This window comes from Dendrobium catenatum, unplaced genomic scaffold, assembly GCF_001605985.2.
Source record: "Dendrobium catenatum unplaced genomic scaffold, ASM160598v2 fragScaff_scaffold_231, whole genome shotgun sequence".
In the NCBI taxonomy this organism is placed as follows: Eukaryota; Viridiplantae; Streptophyta; class Magnoliopsida; order Asparagales; family Orchidaceae; genus Dendrobium; species Dendrobium catenatum.
The window spans coordinates 720701-739595 of NW_021318693.1; the positions used below are offsets into that span (position 1 = coordinate 720701).

At 29.4% G+C, this 18895-nt stretch overlaps 1 protein-coding gene across 1 annotated transcript in view; it reads left to right on the plus strand.

Moving 5' to 3' along the window:
- Positions 1 to 17524, plus strand: part of LOC110109257 (E3 ubiquitin-protein ligase RING1-like) — a 37649-nt gene extending 20125 nt beyond the window's left edge. Inside the window, exon 2 of the mRNA XM_020840227.2 lies at positions 17154 to 17524. The gene's annotated coding sequence lies outside the window, so the exon portion shown is untranslated. The remainder of the gene's footprint in view (positions 1 to 17153) is intronic.
- The last annotated feature ends 1371 nt before the right edge of the window (positions 17525 to 18895 follow it).

An 18895-nucleotide genomic window follows, 5' to 3' on the forward strand; every position in this document is an offset into this window, starting at 1 on the left:
TTCCCATTCTGCCTTCCACGCCGGAGCATGTCCAAGCCCGCTCTCGCAATGTTGCCTTCCGCATTTGAGCCTTCCCTTGTGGTTCCACATTCCTCGTCCGAGCCCGCAGTTCTGCTTCCACACACGAGTAATTGATGCTAGCATCATCTCGGTTGAACTCGAGCTCGATAATCCAACGAGCTCGAAATTCTGCTCGAGATCGAACTTGAAACTCAATAAGCTCGATTCTCAATCTCATTAGCGAGTCAAGCTTGAGTTGGTTGTTTGCACCCCTAGGCGAGCCATGATGGTGGTGTGGGTTGTTTTCGTGGCGCCGTGCAGGAGGGGGGATGCGGGTCGAACTCAGGTTGAATCCGAGTTAGCGGGTTGACCTGAACATGAACTAATTTCTAAAACGGGGCGAGAATTAGGACTCGAACCCAACCTTTTTGTTAAAAGGGTCGACCCGAACCCAAATTTTCTTTGTCGAGTTTGGGTTGGGCCATTAATTAAACACCCCTAATCTATAGAAGGCATTTCATTGAGTGTTGCAAATGAAAATGTATCACAAAGCGATTGTGAAGTTATTATAGATATGCATTATGCAATGGTAGTGATTATTAGAACTAGTGGCGTAGCCAAATAGTTTTCAATCAAGTAAGATTTCATCAAAGATGACCATTATGGAGTGTTTTTTTTTTTGTTTATCGAGATTATTAGAGAACTCATAGTGAACACATTTGTGGTATGTTTTCATAGATACTATAATTCTAATGGATGAGGCCATTTTAATGTAATAAAAAATTATACGGAGGAATTTTTAGAATAAAAGGGGCTTAATATTTGTAGAATAATATATAACTGATATACAATGCAATTTTAGTGAATATAAAATTGATTATTGTTAGTGAATATTCTTTAAAGATCAAGTGATTCACAAGTGTTATCATTTTAAGGAATCTATTAAGTATATAGAAAAAATCAATTACTTAAATTTTGGACTTATAATTCTTTTGTTAAAAATGGATACTTAGATACTCTCGGAGAATATCATGAAGATTTAAAATATCAATTTAATAAACTATATTGAAACCAATACATTTTAATAAGATTATGTGTTGCACAACAATAAGTTATTGATAGCTATATGAGTATGATAGAAATGAAAATATTAAAATGAAGGTATGATAATTTAGATTTTCTTATTCTTTCCATTGAATCTTCCTCTATTTTCAGTTTGCCTACAGACTGAATGTAATCAAACCATATTCCTTTTGAATGAAGGTTTACCTAAATCAAGTATAGTTAGTCATGGGAAGGGGAAGCAAGGGTTTTTGTGGTTTAGTATTACTTGGTTCGGTGTTCTTTTTTTAGCAAATCCTTCCAAGATATTATCTCTACCTGCATGGCAAATTACATTCCTTTAAAATTGAAGTAGAAAGCTTTTTTGTTACAACTCATTTTTTAGATAGATGCCATTTACTCCTATTCTAATAAATTTAATTTTTTTTTAAATTGTTTTTACATATCTTAATTTACATAGTAATTTAAATTGATTTTTTTAGTTTATTTTAAGCTTTTTCTAAATGATTCCATTGTTGCTACCCTTCCGATTACCTTACTTCTGTCGTTTAAATCTTGATTTCTTATTAATCTCACTTGTATTGGAACTTTTTGTATGTACTTTTGTATTTACTATTTCATTTTGGTCTTCTGAGATCAAATAGCTATTCCATTAGCATGATTTAGCATACATATGCTTTGGCTTGGGATAAACTACAACAAAAAGTTTTATGACTTTTGCCTTATTCTTCCTTAATAGACATAAATGAAATTTGAAAGTGTCTAAGAACCTTATCAAGTATTGCAATCTAAGGATCATAAAAGGATTGATCCAATGATTAGAACCTTATCAAGATTTGTTGACTTATGGGTCCCACGGTCATTCAACACTCTCCCCTCAAATTGAATAGTATAAATATTTCATTTTAAGCTCACGTATAACATTTTTGAATGTGGGGTTCAGAATTTTTTGGTGAGAATGTTTGTAATTTGATTTTTTGTTGGCATATGTGGAGTGCAAATCAAATCACTTTTCAATTCCTCTTTTATAAAATGTTTGTCCACTTCAATTTGTTTGATATGATCATGTTGTACTAGATTTAGAGCAATGATGATGATGGATTTATTCACAGTATATCTTTATTGGCCTTTCCTATTTAATTTTTAAATCTTCTAAAATAATGTTGATTTATAAAAGCTCATTGATTTCTTAGACATTGACTATAAATATAGATTTAATGCTTGATCTTAAAATAATATATTATATTTTGCTCCTTATGTTATGAGATTTCATCCAAAAAATTATATTATTTAGTTATGGATCTTGTATCCACTAGTGATCCTACATAGTCTGTATCAATATACCCTTTAAATTGTAAAATATCTCACTTTTTATAGAGAATTTATTTACATTGGTTTGATTTAAGATATCTGTGGATTCTATAAGCAACTTGAATGTGAGAATCTTTGAAATTGTGCATGAATTAACTAATGAGACTTACTACAAATGAGTATGGATGGGTGTGAAATAGATAAATCATTTTTTCAACTAATCTTCGATATTATGTCATGCATACTTTTTTTTTTTTCATTTGCATACAATTTTTTTCTTGTTCAGTTAAAACATCTTAAAATTTGCAATCATTTATCATTATTTTTTTTTCACTAGATCAATGGCATTTTTTAGTTGAGGGAGGATTATTATTGTTATGATTGAGCAACTTCTATTTCAAATAAATATTTGAATTTGCTCAACACTTTGATTTCAAAATTTTTAGCAAGATTTTTTTTTTTCTGAAAACTTATTTTCTCTCCATCACCAGTGACAAGTCAATTGTTAGCATAATATATCTGAATTGAAATTTTATCTTCAGTGGCGTATTTATGAAGAGGGTATGATTTCCTTGGCTTTGTTTGTGTCCAATTTCATTCACAGCTTTTGTCAATTTGTCAAATCATATTATTAGAGATTTTTTAAGAGCATAATTTTTTTTTTTAATTTTTAAATTTTATTCTTTGTGAACGAACTATCAAATCCAAGTGGTTGATCCATATATATCTTTTCTTCAACATCTTTATGTAAGAAAGTATTCCTTACATCATATTGTTGTATTGACAGTCCATGATTTACCGCAAGAGAAATTAAGATGTATAGTGTATTCATTTTTATAACAAGAGAAAAAATTTCTTGGTAGTTGATTCAATATGATTGACTATCTTTTAATCTTGCTTTATATTGTTCAATGCTTCCATATTCTTAATATTTTATAGAAAAAATTCATTTGTATTGTAACATTTTCTTTCATTTTGGTTGTTTAACATCTCCGAAGGAAAAAGTTTTTTCTAGAGCATTTATCTCATCTCTCGTGACATCCTTTTAATTTTTATTTTCAAGTGCATCATATGTAGTTTTTCGATTGTAATGAAATTAGATATGATATTTATAAAATTAAAATTTTAATTGTACGAAATTTTTTTTTGAAAAGATGCATACTAAGAGATGAGATGCAAAGGAGAATGTGTAGTGATGGGTTATATTGTTACCTAATAATAGCTCCGAGTTTTGAGTTTGCTAGAGGATTTGGTTGGGCATATTCCTCTTTGTACAACTAGAAGGGATACATTGTTTGAATTTTTGTTGGGCATATTATTTCTTGTATAGAGTTGAAGGGGTACAATATCTAATTTATTATTTTGTGTTGTATGAATGTCAAGATGAAAGATAAATATTTTATAAAATTTATCTTTTATAGTTCTCCCCCTGAGTATGAATTTGATTGAAAGAATTTTGCTTCTCGTCAAAGGTGATATCTTTTGAAGTAAAGAATTTTCTTTTGATAGCATAATAACACTTATACTCTTGTTGAGTGGTGGGTTGCTCAATAAAGCCACATTTAAGATCTATAGGATCAATTTACCCCTATGTTATTTGTGAACATGGATATAGACAATACACTTAAAGATTTCTAAGAAAAAGTTATTTGTGGAGAAAAAATTAGTTATATAGTTTATAGGACTTTTGAAGCTAATTGTACTTAAAGGGTATTTTATTGATTAAGTATTTGGCAGTTTAGACTATTTCTTCTCATTATTTTCTTAATGCTTGGTTCTAAAAGAGAAGTCATATTGTCATATGGAAGATGATGATTTTTTCTTTCTACCATCCATTTTATTTTATTGGGTAGTGTCAAAACAAGTTGATTGATGGATGATGCATTATTTCTAGAAGAAATATGATGATATTTTATTATTATCATGAAATTATTTTTGTGTCATAGAAGTAAATATGGGGAGAATAATTTTGACATCATATTTTTGTTTGATAAGATATACTAATTTCATATGAGTGCAATCAATAATAAAGATGACAAATCTTGTAGCTCTAGAAATATTGGGGCTTTTGAAAGGTCTCCAAATATTAGAATTAACAATAAGAAAAGTAGTGGATTTAGAGTCACTTTTAGGGAAAATATTATGATGATGTTTGGCAGTTTCAGATATCTCACAATTAAGTTTATTTCATGTTTATATTTAAAAGAAAAAAAAAAACTTATGTTGTAAGATTTTAAAAGAGGGTTGCCTAACTTATAATAATGTTTACAAATGACTTTTATATTGAGGGTGAAAATGAAAGAACATGACAAGTAATTTTTATTTTCAAGAAGATGTAGCCATCGTTTTCTCTAGTTTTCCCAAACATGTTTTCCTTAACAAGGTCCTAAAATACACGATGATTAGCAAAAAAAAATTACCTTGTAGATGTGGTCTTTAGTGATTTTATGGATTGATAAAAGATTTACTGTTATATGAGAAACATGCAATATATTATTGAGAGTAAATAGGGAGGAAATTGAAATATTTTCTTGATTTGTTTATTGATTGGGCTGGGTTTATAAGATTGAAAAAGGCTGATAAGGTTGGTCATGTAAGCAGTGGCTTTTGAATCTAGGATTCAGGTGTGAGAGAAATTATTTAGGACACTGAAAATGCATATGTTATAAGTCATATTATTTTGAGCTAAAGAGCACGATTTGAATGATTTTTCAAAGAGTTGACAAAGTTTCTAAGCTGATCAAATTTTTATTGATTGAGCCCTTCTAATTTCATAAGACATGTCTAACCTTTTTGGTAACCTTCTCTATTTCCACCATAACTTGGATGTTTTCCATGGTGTTTTTATTATTTTTCTCTAAATGTGTTGTTCTTCTTATAGTAATGACACTATAGATTGCCTTTGAGGGGAAGAGTCTGAAGTAGTAAGTTCCTTATTGTGGGGTTCAATGGTTATTATGGCAACTGTTTAGGAGATTGGGCATCAAACATTATTGTCTTTCTTTGCTTAAGATTTGGACATTAACTTAATTGAACTCATTATTGAGTTTTGTAAGAAATTTAAACATACTTTCTCTTTCTGCAAATTGCTTGAGTATTATCACATCATTATAACATATAATTTTGAGATTTTAATAATAATTCATTCGATCTAATAAACTTCCAGTGCATTAAAGTACTCAATAATAAGAAGGTTCTCTTGCTTGATTCTTTAAATCTTTGTGTTGATCTCATAGATGAATACAGAATCCTTCACTTTTTAAGTATGTTTGTTTAATCATATCCAAAATGTAGTAGAGAGGAATATTTACAACTCATTGATTTCAAGTATCACGATATTCCATATTCATGTCATAACCATAGAATCTTCTTTATCCCTAATGCAAACTTCAGATCTTTCAGCTCTGATGGATTATCCATAAGGAAAGAGGATAATGGTTGGAAGTCAAAAATATATTCACTATTAGGAAGCACTTCAGATAGTTTCTCCTATTAAAGCGATATTAGACTTGTAGCCCTTAAAGTTCTCCCTTTTTTTGATTTTCACCTTTCATGACTGTTGACTCTTAGATGGGAAGTCAAAAAAATCAAACATTATGAAGAATAGGAAGAATCCCATAAGGAAAGAGGATAATGGGTGGAAGTAGGAAACACTAACCTTGTGCTAATATAATGTGGAAAAGTAGTAAAAGCTTCTTTAAATTTTATTGCATGATTACATACAAAGTGTAGAAGTATATATAGACTTCTCATTATATATCTCATATATGGACTTCTCCAAAAGTCAAAGCTATTTATAAAAAATAAAACAATAAAAAGAATCTCCAAGAGGGTCGGTGACTATAAGAGGAAGAGGGAGTATGTGGATTGCATTCGAACGGTCATAAGAGGATCGATCGAGTGGTTAAAGCATTTTAAGTTTTATGCTTAAGGATCACTATCAATATTAGTTAACTTATAGGTCCCACGATGTTTAACATTTTTCATAGCTTATCAAATCTTATTAGGCATTTCATATGGGCCTAAAGTTTTATCTTTATTCATCTTCTACAATGTTAATTCAACTTCATTTTTTTTAATTAATTATATATCTCATAATTAAGTCTATTTTTTATTTTAAATGAATTTATCTTAAAAGAATTACTAAATTAAATTTTAAAAACAACATTTCATATTTCTTTTACATCTTAAAAATCATTTTTTAAACCTAAGTTATATTGCTAATAATAAAACTAGAAGATTTACCTAGTGGGTAGAATTTAAAGTTGAAGTTACAATTTTTAATGTTTTGTATAATAAAGTAGGTATTAGGTAGAAAGAAAAGAAGGTATTTGAAATAGCTAAAGCAAGTGATAATAAGTTTAGAAATATTGCTTTTTTTTTTTTTATTCCTTACTTTTGTTAGGGATTGAAGCCTATTTTAGACATTTTATTAATGAAATGATAAGGTTGATACAATGTCGAGTAAAGATGTTTATTGACACAAGATCATATATGATGTGGTGGTGGGATTTTTTAGTAAAATTGATAGATATTTTAAATTATATCTAGTAATCTAGAGTTGATGGGGTTTATTGATTGGGTTTATGAGGGGTTAATTTGGCCTTGGACTCCATCTAGGTCAATTCTATCCAGAAATGACCAGTTGTGGAAAAATGATTCTAGATTTTAAAATATTGGATATATTTTTAAAATCCTACTTAGAAAGGATAATAGACATCTTCAATTAAATTTTCACAAATTTTTATGATTTGTTTTTAATATTTTGATATTTTTGAAATTTTATAAGTAATTTGATAGATGCTAAAAATTGGAAAATAAATTCTAGGGTTTGGAATTTTGAGTCAATACAAAACGTGAAAACAAAGAGGGAAATCCATGAGGGAATGGATCTATTAGATGTTTAGATCAATTCTTGAAGTTTTACAAAGTTTGGATTAGATTTGGTTAAGTTAAAAAAAAACTCAACTAGGTTAAGTGCTCATTCAACATTTACTGACCACTCAAAGAAAAAAAACATGGGAACAAAAGATTGAGAAATTCAAGAAAAGTTTACATTCATAACAATAAACATTGAAATAACTTCCCATACAATTATTAAAGAAAAATTAAATACAAATTAATTCAAAAGGTAAGCACTAGACTCACTCAAGTCAAGTGCATGAAGGCGCACCAAGCCACATCTTTGGATCAAGCCACCAAGCTTTCTTCCTTAAGTTTTCCACTCAAATTCTCTAGAATTTCATCAACAAACTCTCTCATTAATCAATAAATAGTCTTAAATACACAACACAAAATTATTCAAAATGAGAATTTGGAGAAGTAGTCAGCCACTACATGTGATAACCACCCAATAACCACCCCTCCTCTTGGTTTGTCCCACATGTTGACCAAGTCAACAAAATATACATTCACAACTACTTGGTCGGCCCTCACACACATGAACACTCACATAGGGTTACATAGGGGTTGTCAAATCCACAAGTGCACTCCTAATTAACTATACCACAAGTGCAATTACAATTATAATGAAATATATACAATACATAGGAAATAAATTATAAAAAATAATATTCCTAAGCCTTCATATGATTCTTTGTCATAGGTCCACTTCTCTCCAATGTGGCTCTCCTAGTCTGCATCCTAGCAGTCACTAATTTGTGTAAATGCTACACTAATAAATAGATTAAAGCCCACATAGGGAGAAAAAGAAATTATTTATCATAGCTATCAAGTCTCAAATTTAATACCTATGCTCTAAAAATCTAAGTATACTACTTGAGCCAAGGCCCATTGATGAGGCATTGATCTATATCTTGGTGTATTAGACGTGAATATAAAAATATTTCAGTTAAATGTATTAGACATGAATATAGCATATTTTAGTTAAAAATAAAAATATTTAGAAAAGAAGCAATTAGTGCTTTGAGAAATTATTAAATGAAAATGAAATATTTTTTTGAATGAGAGGTATTTTGGTATCCTTATTCAAAAAATCAATAATCTAATTATTATAATGGAATCAAACTCATAAGCCATACAATAAATTTATAATGAGAGTGGTTGGGATATAGACTTGGAGTAAATCATATTACTATCGAGGAATCAATTTGATTTCATACCAAAAAGGTCCATTATGGAAGCAACTTGTGCTAAGATAATTCATGAAAAAATATAGAAAATATGAGGATATTCATTTGTTTTTTATTGATATTGAGTACTTTTGACTTGATTTAGTTATGCATTAAGGAAAAAAATGTTAGTCAAAGTATTTTGAAGTTTTAAAAATGTTTATAGTATTAATTAGTATTATAAGTAATTGACAAAAGAGTTTTCAACAATAAGACTATATCAAAGATTGGCATTAAGTCTGTATTATTTTGTTTAGTTAGGAAGATGCTTAAAGAGAATGTTCAAAGAAAGGAGTTTTATATCCTTTTATAAATGATATGTTTCTAATTGATGAGATATCTGCTTAAAATAAGCAAAAGTTAAAAAAATGGAGAAAATATTTAAAAGATAGTGTTTTAGTAAAATAAAGATTGTGTGTGATATATGAGTTTATTGGGTTTGACGTCTAAGTGCGTGGATTTAAGTACATTAGATTTATTATATTAAAAAAATGAGGATTTAGATGAGAATCTTACAGGTTAAGGCAAGTGATGTGGACGTGCAACAACAACAACAACAACAACATCAAGCCTTATCCCGCTACGTGGGGTCGGCTACATGAATCTTTTTTCTCCATTGTGTCCTATTAAAAGTCAAATTCTCGTTTATACTAATAAAGAAAGATCATTTCTAATATTTTCTAAACAAGTATTTTTTGGTTTGCCTCTACCTTTCTTAACATAAGTCAAATCTAATACCTCTACTTTCCTTACCGGGTCATCAGAAGGCCGCCGTTTTATGTGACCAAACCATCTAAGTTGACTCTCTCTAATCTTATCTTTTATTGGAGTTACTCCAACCTTTTCATATATATGCTCATTTCATATCCTATCTCTAAGGGTAAAGCCACTCATCCACCTGAGCATCCTCATCTCTGCTACACTTAACTTAGTATTATGCTTCTCTTTTAATGGCCAACATTCGACACCATAAAGCATTACAGGCCTCACCACCCTCTTATAGAATTTTCCGTTAAGTTTGAGGGGTACTTTTCTATCACACAACAAGCTCGATGCATTCCTCCACTTCAACCATTCAACTTGAATTCTGGTGATAATATTCCCATCTATTTCACCATCACTCTGAACAATAGATACAAGATATCTACAACGTGTACTCTTATTAATGATTTGATTGCCCAAAGTCACAATCCCCTCCTTAGGTCTACTACTACTAAAATTACACTCCATATATTATGTTTTAGTTCTACTCAAGAGAAAACCTTTAGACTCTAAGGTTGACATCCATAATTCAAGTTTACCTTCAACTCCCTCTCTAGTCTTATCAACAAGTGATCTGGACGTGCATTTGAATTTAATTATTTGAGTCATTTTATGGCACGTAATATAATAATTCTAACAAAATAATGTTGTTTGAGAGACATAAATGCTTATAATAATTCTAGAAAAAAAATCATGTGTCTCACCTAAAGCTTATAAAATATGCACTAACACCATTATTATTTATGATCAAATTTGATCGTAATAAAGAAAATATAGTTCATTAATATCTTTAAATGATTAATGATATGTAGAAAAACATATATGGTTATAAAATGATCTGATATTTGTTTTTTTTTTCCCAAAACCCATTTTAGATAACCTTTTTAGGCTACATGAGAACATGCTCATGACTCTTAATCTAAATATTGAGCAAATGTTAAAACCTAATTTAGAAATTGAATTTGAGAACATGTCTAAATTAAAACCTTAATTAAAAGTTGAATCTATTTCTCTGAGACTCTGACCATGAAATTGAACAAATTATGCTTTTTGAAGTTATTGAATCAATCAAGAAATTAGATAGTACAACTTCCTAGAAAGTATCTACTCATATTATTCTTATGATGTATAATCAAGTTGATATCAAATTTGTGTTTTGATTCTTGTTTTTTATTTTTTAATTTACAAATTTTAAAAGGAATCTTATTAAGAAAGTTAAATGATATCAGCTTCTCTTGAATTTCTCAACAATTTTCATTGGAAAAAAAAACTTGAAATTTAAAATTCTATCTTTCTAGCTGAATCCGAAGGTGCATAATTATCATGAATTTAAATTTAATATATACATTCAGATAACCTTTATTTAAAAGGCATGCTTGTCTATATGATATGCATGTACCTTTTGTATAAAGTCTATCTGCATAATTAAACACTTTTTAGAAGAAGAATTTATAAAATCAAAGACACAAAAAGTTAAGTTTCTTTCATCTTTCCCCTCTTTTAGGGTTATATCTTCGGTTCATCTATTAGCAAGAATATGGGAATTTCATCAAGACTCCCACACAAGAAAGTAACCCCATACATTGTTTGAGAGAATAAGAAAAATACTATTTTCTAACAATTCTTATTCTTGAGATTATGTATTATATATATATATATATTCCCAATCATTGCATGGGCCTACTTGGAGAGGATAAAATTAATGAATACTTATTCTTCCTAATTAAAAAATAAAAGCTAAGCTTTGTTTGGAAATTGAGCTCTCAACGTATTGTAGGCTTCAAAGATGGTGGACTTTCTATATTTTGTCCATTAAAAATTTAAAACTTCATATAAAATTTAGAATTACTTAGAAACTATTAATAATTAGGAAAGAAAAAAATAATGTAAAATTAGTTAGTAATGAATGTGACAATTCAGAATGTATATGATGTTATAAATTGAATTAGATAGCAAATATATGTGATGTGCCCCTTTTTTTTGAAAAATTTATTTTGTTTTCCCACATATAGAATCAAATAGTTAAAAAACTGAGAGCCCGATTTTGAAGTAGTTTTTCTCCTCTTAATTTTGAAATTTCTAAGAAAGAGATGTTCTTTCTAATTAAGACTTAACATAGCATATCAATGTATCGTTAATCGTTAATAATACATGGTTTCTATGAAAACATTTATTGGAAACTTTTATTAGTTATTGTAGTTGTAAGTCTAGGAAATATGTGGAATTATAATTCAGTCATGTTGTATGGATTTGAGAGTTGGGTAGTGAAAAGTCATTAATAACTAAGTTGAGCATGACATAAATGAGAAAGTTAAAATGCTATACTTGGAGGGCCATATTGAGGGATAAAGAATTATATTAAAGAGATGGTTGAGATTGTATTCATGAAGACAATGTAATGGTAAATTGACTTAATGGTTTGTATTATATAAAGAAGGGTAGAAAATGCACCCATAAGACATGTACATAAACTTAGTGTTGACAGATTAAGAAAAGGGGATGACCAAAGGTGCTATGAATAGAATTTGTGTAAAATAGTTTTGTGCAGAATAAGTGTAATACCTCATGCAAAGCTCACCAAGAATGAATAGAGAATGATGTTTTATAATATCAACCTCAAATATTTGGGATAAGTTTAATAATGATGATGATGGTGATGATATTTCTTTTATATCTTCATGCTTAGTTAGTATTATATTATCTTTGCAATTGACATATTTAACTTGATCAATTTCTCTAGATTTTTTTTCTATTGGCTTAGTTATTATATATATATATATATATATACCCTTTGTGGGCCTTGGCATACATAAAAATAACAATTGGTTGTTTGAAGCATCTCCATGCTTATTATTTAATTTGATGGAACTCTTGATAGGCATGCATCCCAACTTATCTATCTCTTTCAACGGTTCTGATATTAATGCTTTTTGTCACTAATCTAGCTATATATGTTTTAAATCAACAATTTTATTTTTATTTTATCGTAAAAACTCATGTGCATTCCACTGATTTCTTTTCTTTTAATAACTTAATCAATTCTTATTTTAATTTTTAGAGCTTCAATTACTTCCATCATAGCATTAATACAATTCTCTTTATTCAAAGCCTTAGAAACTATCTTAAGGATAGAATAGAGCACAGGTTAGTGAGGAATTATTGGTGATTATGAGTAAGTGGCATGTTTTAGTGAAATTTCTTGATGTAGGGCCTATAGGATCTTGATGTTAAAGGCAACAATTTGATTGGAGTCCCTTGGGGTGGTCGTGGAAGAGTTATGTGGGTAGTGGGAGAAAGTGGTATTCAAGGTTTGAATAAATTTGATGCTGAAACTTTTAGGCATTAAAAACCTAATTTTTTCTTAGGGGAAAGTAGTGAGAAACTCCTGATCAAAGGTGGAATGTTAGGAAACTAATGGAGATGTTTTTATGATTTTTTTATTAGTAGTTTAAGAATTGTATCTTTTTAATAATGTTGCTCATGACTTAAAGCAGAAATTTCTCTCTGTGTATTAGTCCTTTGGTTTGGATATTTTTGGGTTAATAGGTATTTAAGGCATTGGGAACTTGTAGGGGTTGCAGAGGAATGTATAGGAGAGTTTGGAATGAGTTAATATGTTTTATGGTTGAGTGCGGATGTCATTTAGGTTGGTGGGGGGAGGGGGATTATATTAGATAGCAGAGGAGTAGAACTGAGAAAAGATAACTAACGACACACAAAATTCCTAAACAATTAGCCACTAAGCTTACTAGAAAGCAGAGTAGCCACAAAATATTTTCACACAAAATTTGCACAAACAAAAGATAATTTTTATTCAACAAAATAAAAAATATAAAACAAGGTCCTATTGATAAACTTTTTTAAATCTAACCAAATTTGAAATGACTTAGGAACCAATAAAATACTATAGTATGAATTGATGATTTTTCCTAATACAAAGGAAAAAGAAAATAAGCAAAAAATTACAAAATTTAAAGATTCCATAAATATAAAAATTCGGATATACCAAATATGGCAGGTGGAGTGATCCTGAAATTAAGCAATCTTTAAAGATCTTTACCTTATAGATTAGTATGGCCAATTCATCCATCAAGGAACTTTAAATTGAGTTTTTTAGTTATTCTCCAATGATTTTATAGATATGTTGAGCCGTACCTATGCTTTATTTTGAGAGTTGTGCATGATGAATAGCTGAAATCTTAATACAGTGCATTGATTTGTGATATTGTTATTGGCCTTTATGTTGGTGTTGCATCAATTATTATACCTTTGATTGTAGGTTCAGTGCTTACCTCAGTGGAACCAATGATAGGAATTAATCTAGTTGACTGAACTTATGTAGGTTTTGATGCTTTTCTTTTTTATTATACCTATAATGACCAAGTAAAAAGTGTTTCCAATATAGGCTCAGTTTTGATAGGAATTGGTAGTTATAAAATGGAGTTTTTGTTAGACAGAGAGCTAAGAAAGGCAATCTATTAGAAAAAAAGTCTTTTGTCAATTCTATTTTTTTCCTTCTCTGAGTAATGATAAAATAGTAATCTTCTTCATTGAAAGTGATATTAGTGGACACATTTTTCTCGTGGAGAGATGTTAATTTTTGTACCATTTTTGTATGGTAGAATAGCTAATAAAAACACATGTAATTACTCATGGATCAAGTTTTTCTCTTCTTTGGGATGTGTAAGAATAATGATTCCAAATATTTTATGAACAATGTTGTTTTAGGTATTGAAATGGAGAAAGAATTTGGATTGAACTTATAGATACCTAGTTTATGATTTAAGTAGCTTTTAAAATAGCCCCTTAAGAGTATTTTAGAACATCCTTTTGATAAAAGAGAGCCCTTATGATAGCTAGCAAGTAGCTTTTTTTTTTCATTCAACCAGACTATTTTGTTATAGTGTAAACAGATAAGAGGGCATGTGGATTTTTCCTTCTTGAAAGTATAAGGAGAGAGAAGGGTTAAAATAGTCTCTGTCATTGTCAAATCTGAATCTTTTTATTTCAAGTCCAATTTGAATTTTTATCATGTTGAAAGAGGCAGGAAAGATGGCACTCACATCACTTTTGTTTTTTAGTAAAAAAGATCGTAACACATAATTATCGATAAAGGACACAAACCGGTAAGCCTCAAATATATTAGGTGTGAAGGATGGTCCCTATATGGTATATCATGAATGAGAAGAAATTGACTTAAGAATTTTGTCACTTATCAGAAAACTGATACTTTTGTATTTTTTTCCTAACTCTCAAACATCATAATGAAATTTTCTAATACTTATTTCTTTGAGAGATTATGGAAACATAATTTTGAGAATGGCAATGAATGAATGATCAAGATATAGGTGTTGAAAGCATATATTTTTTTGGATTTATGGACCACTGAATAAAAATATATTGTGAAAGCTTGTGTGGAATTTTCTTGATCATTGGATTTTTCAAGGTGGTAGGACTATTCATGTCTTTAGTAAGTTCAATCATTCTCCTCACACCTTATTCCTGGAAAGACACATTGTAAAGGATAAAATAATACACTATGTTTAGAATATACAATAAGCTTTTGGATAGATAATAAGTTAGTGAACAATTTAGATACATTGAGGATCTTTTAGAGTATGAGTGATTTTTTCTTGAGAATGTCTTCCTAGCTGGCAACATTCGTACAAAGATCCATCAATGATGGTTATTTTTTTGTTGGTATGACAAGAAGTCTAAGACATAAATTTGTGTAAAGAGTTGGTCATATATTTTGTAGATCTTGAACTAATAATCTAGGAACTGGAATGAAGCATGTCTAATACTTTAAAAGCTTGTGAAGATGAGTTAATACCCACGAATGCTAGAGAACAAGTACTTGTTGTAGCTATCGATGTCAGCAAGTTTTTATACTTTTTATTTTTTTCTTTTGGGAACTCGATTGACGGTTCTTGATTGTTGTCTTCTTTTATGTGTTATATACACATACTTTTGTTTTTTTGCCTATCCTCGTTACGTTGTCTAATCTTTATTTAGTAGTTTGTCATAAAGCTTCTAGCATATTTCCTTTGTATGTCAAGCATTTTTGTAATATTTTGCTCCATAGATAATCCAAATTGATCATTTTTGTTGGGTTGGCTACTTGTGCTTTTTGGTAGAAGAGGATTTTGAGTCATAGTTTTTGATGTTGACATCTATTGTCATTAAGATCAAACCTTCTTTGGGGTTGTTAGTATTCATGAGTCTACTTCTCCCTTCTTCCATTCTAATAATGGCATTGACTTTATTTAGCAAAAGAAAATCCTCCTTGCATTATCAAACTTAACGTTTAATCCAGCAAGAAAATAAAAAATTCAGCCTTTCAACAAACTTTTTGAGGTTGGTGGCATCTTTGTTATATTTCATTTGAAAGGGTCAATAATGATTCATCTTTTGCCATTGGCCTTGCAGTAGATTGCTGGATTATATGATGGATCATCCTCTTTATTCGTTCTCTTTATTGTATGGATGAGATATTAATCTTGATTTCATAAATTTGGACTGCATATATATATATATATATATATATATACAAAGAAATGTGCATGTATCACTTATCTTAGGAACAATGAAGTTCCGTATCTAGGACATTATCATAGAGTCATGTTCATCTCAAACATTGAACGTGGGATCGCCTTACTAAGGTCCAATGCTAAATAAATAGATCAAATTTTCTCTTCCCTTCAAGAATATGCGAATCAATTGTAATCACTGGAGATAATTTTTTTCATTCAAATGACATGTTGAATGGATGCTTTACAATTCTCCTCTTGAATTTGGATTGTGGGCCTCAACATTAAAGTGACCTACAGACCAAGAGAATATGGATATTGTTGTCCATGAAGATGGAAACTGCAGCAGTAATTGGGCTTGCAAAAGAAAAAAGGGAGAGAAACAAGACTGTAGTTATGAAGGCTACAACTATCAGAAGAATAGGAGGAAGTAATAGAACTATAGCAAAGAAGGTTGCAAGATGTGGCAATACAGTGATGAAGGTTGCAACTTATGGGATTACAAAGAAATGAGAAGCCTAAATCTCTGATAATATGACACGGATTTGAGAGAATTGGTTGAGTACTTCATTTCATCATTTGTAGAATTTATATAATATAACAAATCAGGGATTGCAAATCAACTATATTTATAAAATAGGGGAACCCATGGATTAGTGACATTAGTGAGATGGCAATAATTATCCCATGAATCAGTGAGTTGGAATGAAGAGAATAATGAAGTTGCGGGCTGAAAGTAGTTATGGGCTTGGTTAAAATGGCTCGTGATAGCTAGCTAGGCGTTAGGGCAGATAGAGCTGGCAAGAGCCAGTTGGAGCTAAATTTCAAGTGTAGAGGCTGTTGGAGCTGGCAAAAATCACGTTACAATCTTTTCAAAAAGGTTTTCTTTCTCTCCAAGTAAAAAAACAATCTATGTATAAAGTTGTTCCTCCACTCTTAAAATTAACTAACTCTCTTATTTCTTGAAGCATACTGACCAAAATTGGTTTCTAGTTTAGAGGTTTGAGGAGCTAATTTTAACGAATGCATATACGATGAATTTCTTTAAATCCAACTAAAATTTAATATTTGTATATGATTTTGTGCTCATCTTATGTCTATATTACTTGCCTTGTTATCTTTATATTTGTATTGATATTGAGCCCATTCAATGAAAATTTATGATAAATTTCTTTCTTTGAAAAAGAAATTGCCTGAAGATGCTTTAGATCACCAGTGGAGGTGTTGAATCCTTTGATATGTAGTTTCTATGTTCTCCAGCCAAATAAATGTTTGCATGCCTTTCTTCCACCATCTATATTCCTTGCGATATTATTTGTTGACAAATGTAGTCTTCATGTTGTATTTATCAATGCAGGCAACGAGCCCAACTCTTTGTACTGAATGCTTCGAAGAAAAGCATAGGCATATATACTTTTCAGTTGATTCAGAACTGCTATCATTCTAGTAATTAAAATATTTACAACATAAATGCGTTATATTCTGTACTTAAGAATAAACTTCCAGTTTGTCTTTTGATGTGCAATTCCAGATATAGTCATCAAGTAAGCACAAAAGCATTACAATGCCTTTCTATCGTTTGTTGTGTTTTTTTTTTTCTGGCCTTTATAATGCTACCAGGCTATTTATTTCTGCATAAGTGAAGATTGAGATGTTATATGTTAGAATCAAGCATTGGATGTTGAATTTTTTGTTTTATTTTTTACAAAGGGATAACTATTTTTGTTCTTTGTTTTATGCATTTTGTTTCTGAGATTTATTGCTTTCATGATCTTATTTATATTTGATCATTTACTTGTAATTGTCTGCTGATTTGTCTTTGTTCTATTTTTCAGATCTGTTTGACTCATGGGTTTCATTTGGATCAATTGTTTTATTGTTTTATAAACCAATTTTTTTAACTTGAAAATTTTCAACTAGAAAATTGCTTTAAAAAGCAGTAACAAAGTTGTCATAAATGAAGCCTTTGACTGCAGTTGGGACAACTTTCTTCTTACTTTTTAGAATAGTTTCTTAGTACAAAAATTTTTTGAATTTAAAATTTTTGTACTATAAAGTTATTTTATAAATCAGTACGAAAGCTGCCCAAATACAACCTTAGTGGCAAGTTTTTAAAATTAGAAACAAGTAACATTATTAGCTTAATAGTTTTACTATGAGCTATCTTGTCATAACAACAAAGCTTTTGATTGTGATATCTGATCACATAGATAATCCAACATGAAACAGTTTTTCTACATTTAAACATTGAACATAGAACATTACCCTAATATGATTGTCTCCTTTTGTATTGATTGAGATATGGTAAGAAAAAAGGGGGATTTACAGATATTGCCTAGTATCTTGATGTATTTGCATTTTTAACATTAAATATGTATGTTTATTTATAAAACATTTAAATCTTTGAGTTAGATTAAAAGTTTTTACTAATATTAATTTTTATAATGTGAAATATATTTTTATATTTATTTATATAACATTTAAAATTTTAAATTGCATTAAAGTTTTCATTAATATTAATTTTTATAAAGTGAAATATATATTTTTCATGCATATTTCTTTGATGTGATTGAGATAATAAAGAGTTATATAAATAAATATGCAAATTAAAGGTTATACTTATATATGTAAATAAAGAGGAATTATCTGGTATGTGTATAAATTGTCCTAATAAAAAAATGATGATGATTCATTATATTAAAGAAATAAACTCGAATGTCATATTAATCAATACTGTGTGAAAATATTTAAAAAAAAATAAAAAAAAATATTTAAAAAAATATCAAGAAGAAGAACCTTAGAACCCTATTGTATTTTTGTCTTAAATTCCTTTTAGCAATCTTTTTAACAATCTCTCTTTCATTCTCATTATTTCATTACTCTTATATCCATCAATGTTTTTGCTCAAATTTACTCGACAGATTCAATAGGAAACAACATATAACTATTAATCCAGGTCTCTAAATAGCATGATATGTAGCCATTTGTTGTTGGTTGAAGAGATCCGCCAATGTTAATCAAGTTATTAATCCCCTTATTTATAAACTTAACTCCTAATTACCTTAATGTTTTTAATTGAGAGCCATTTTTAATTACATA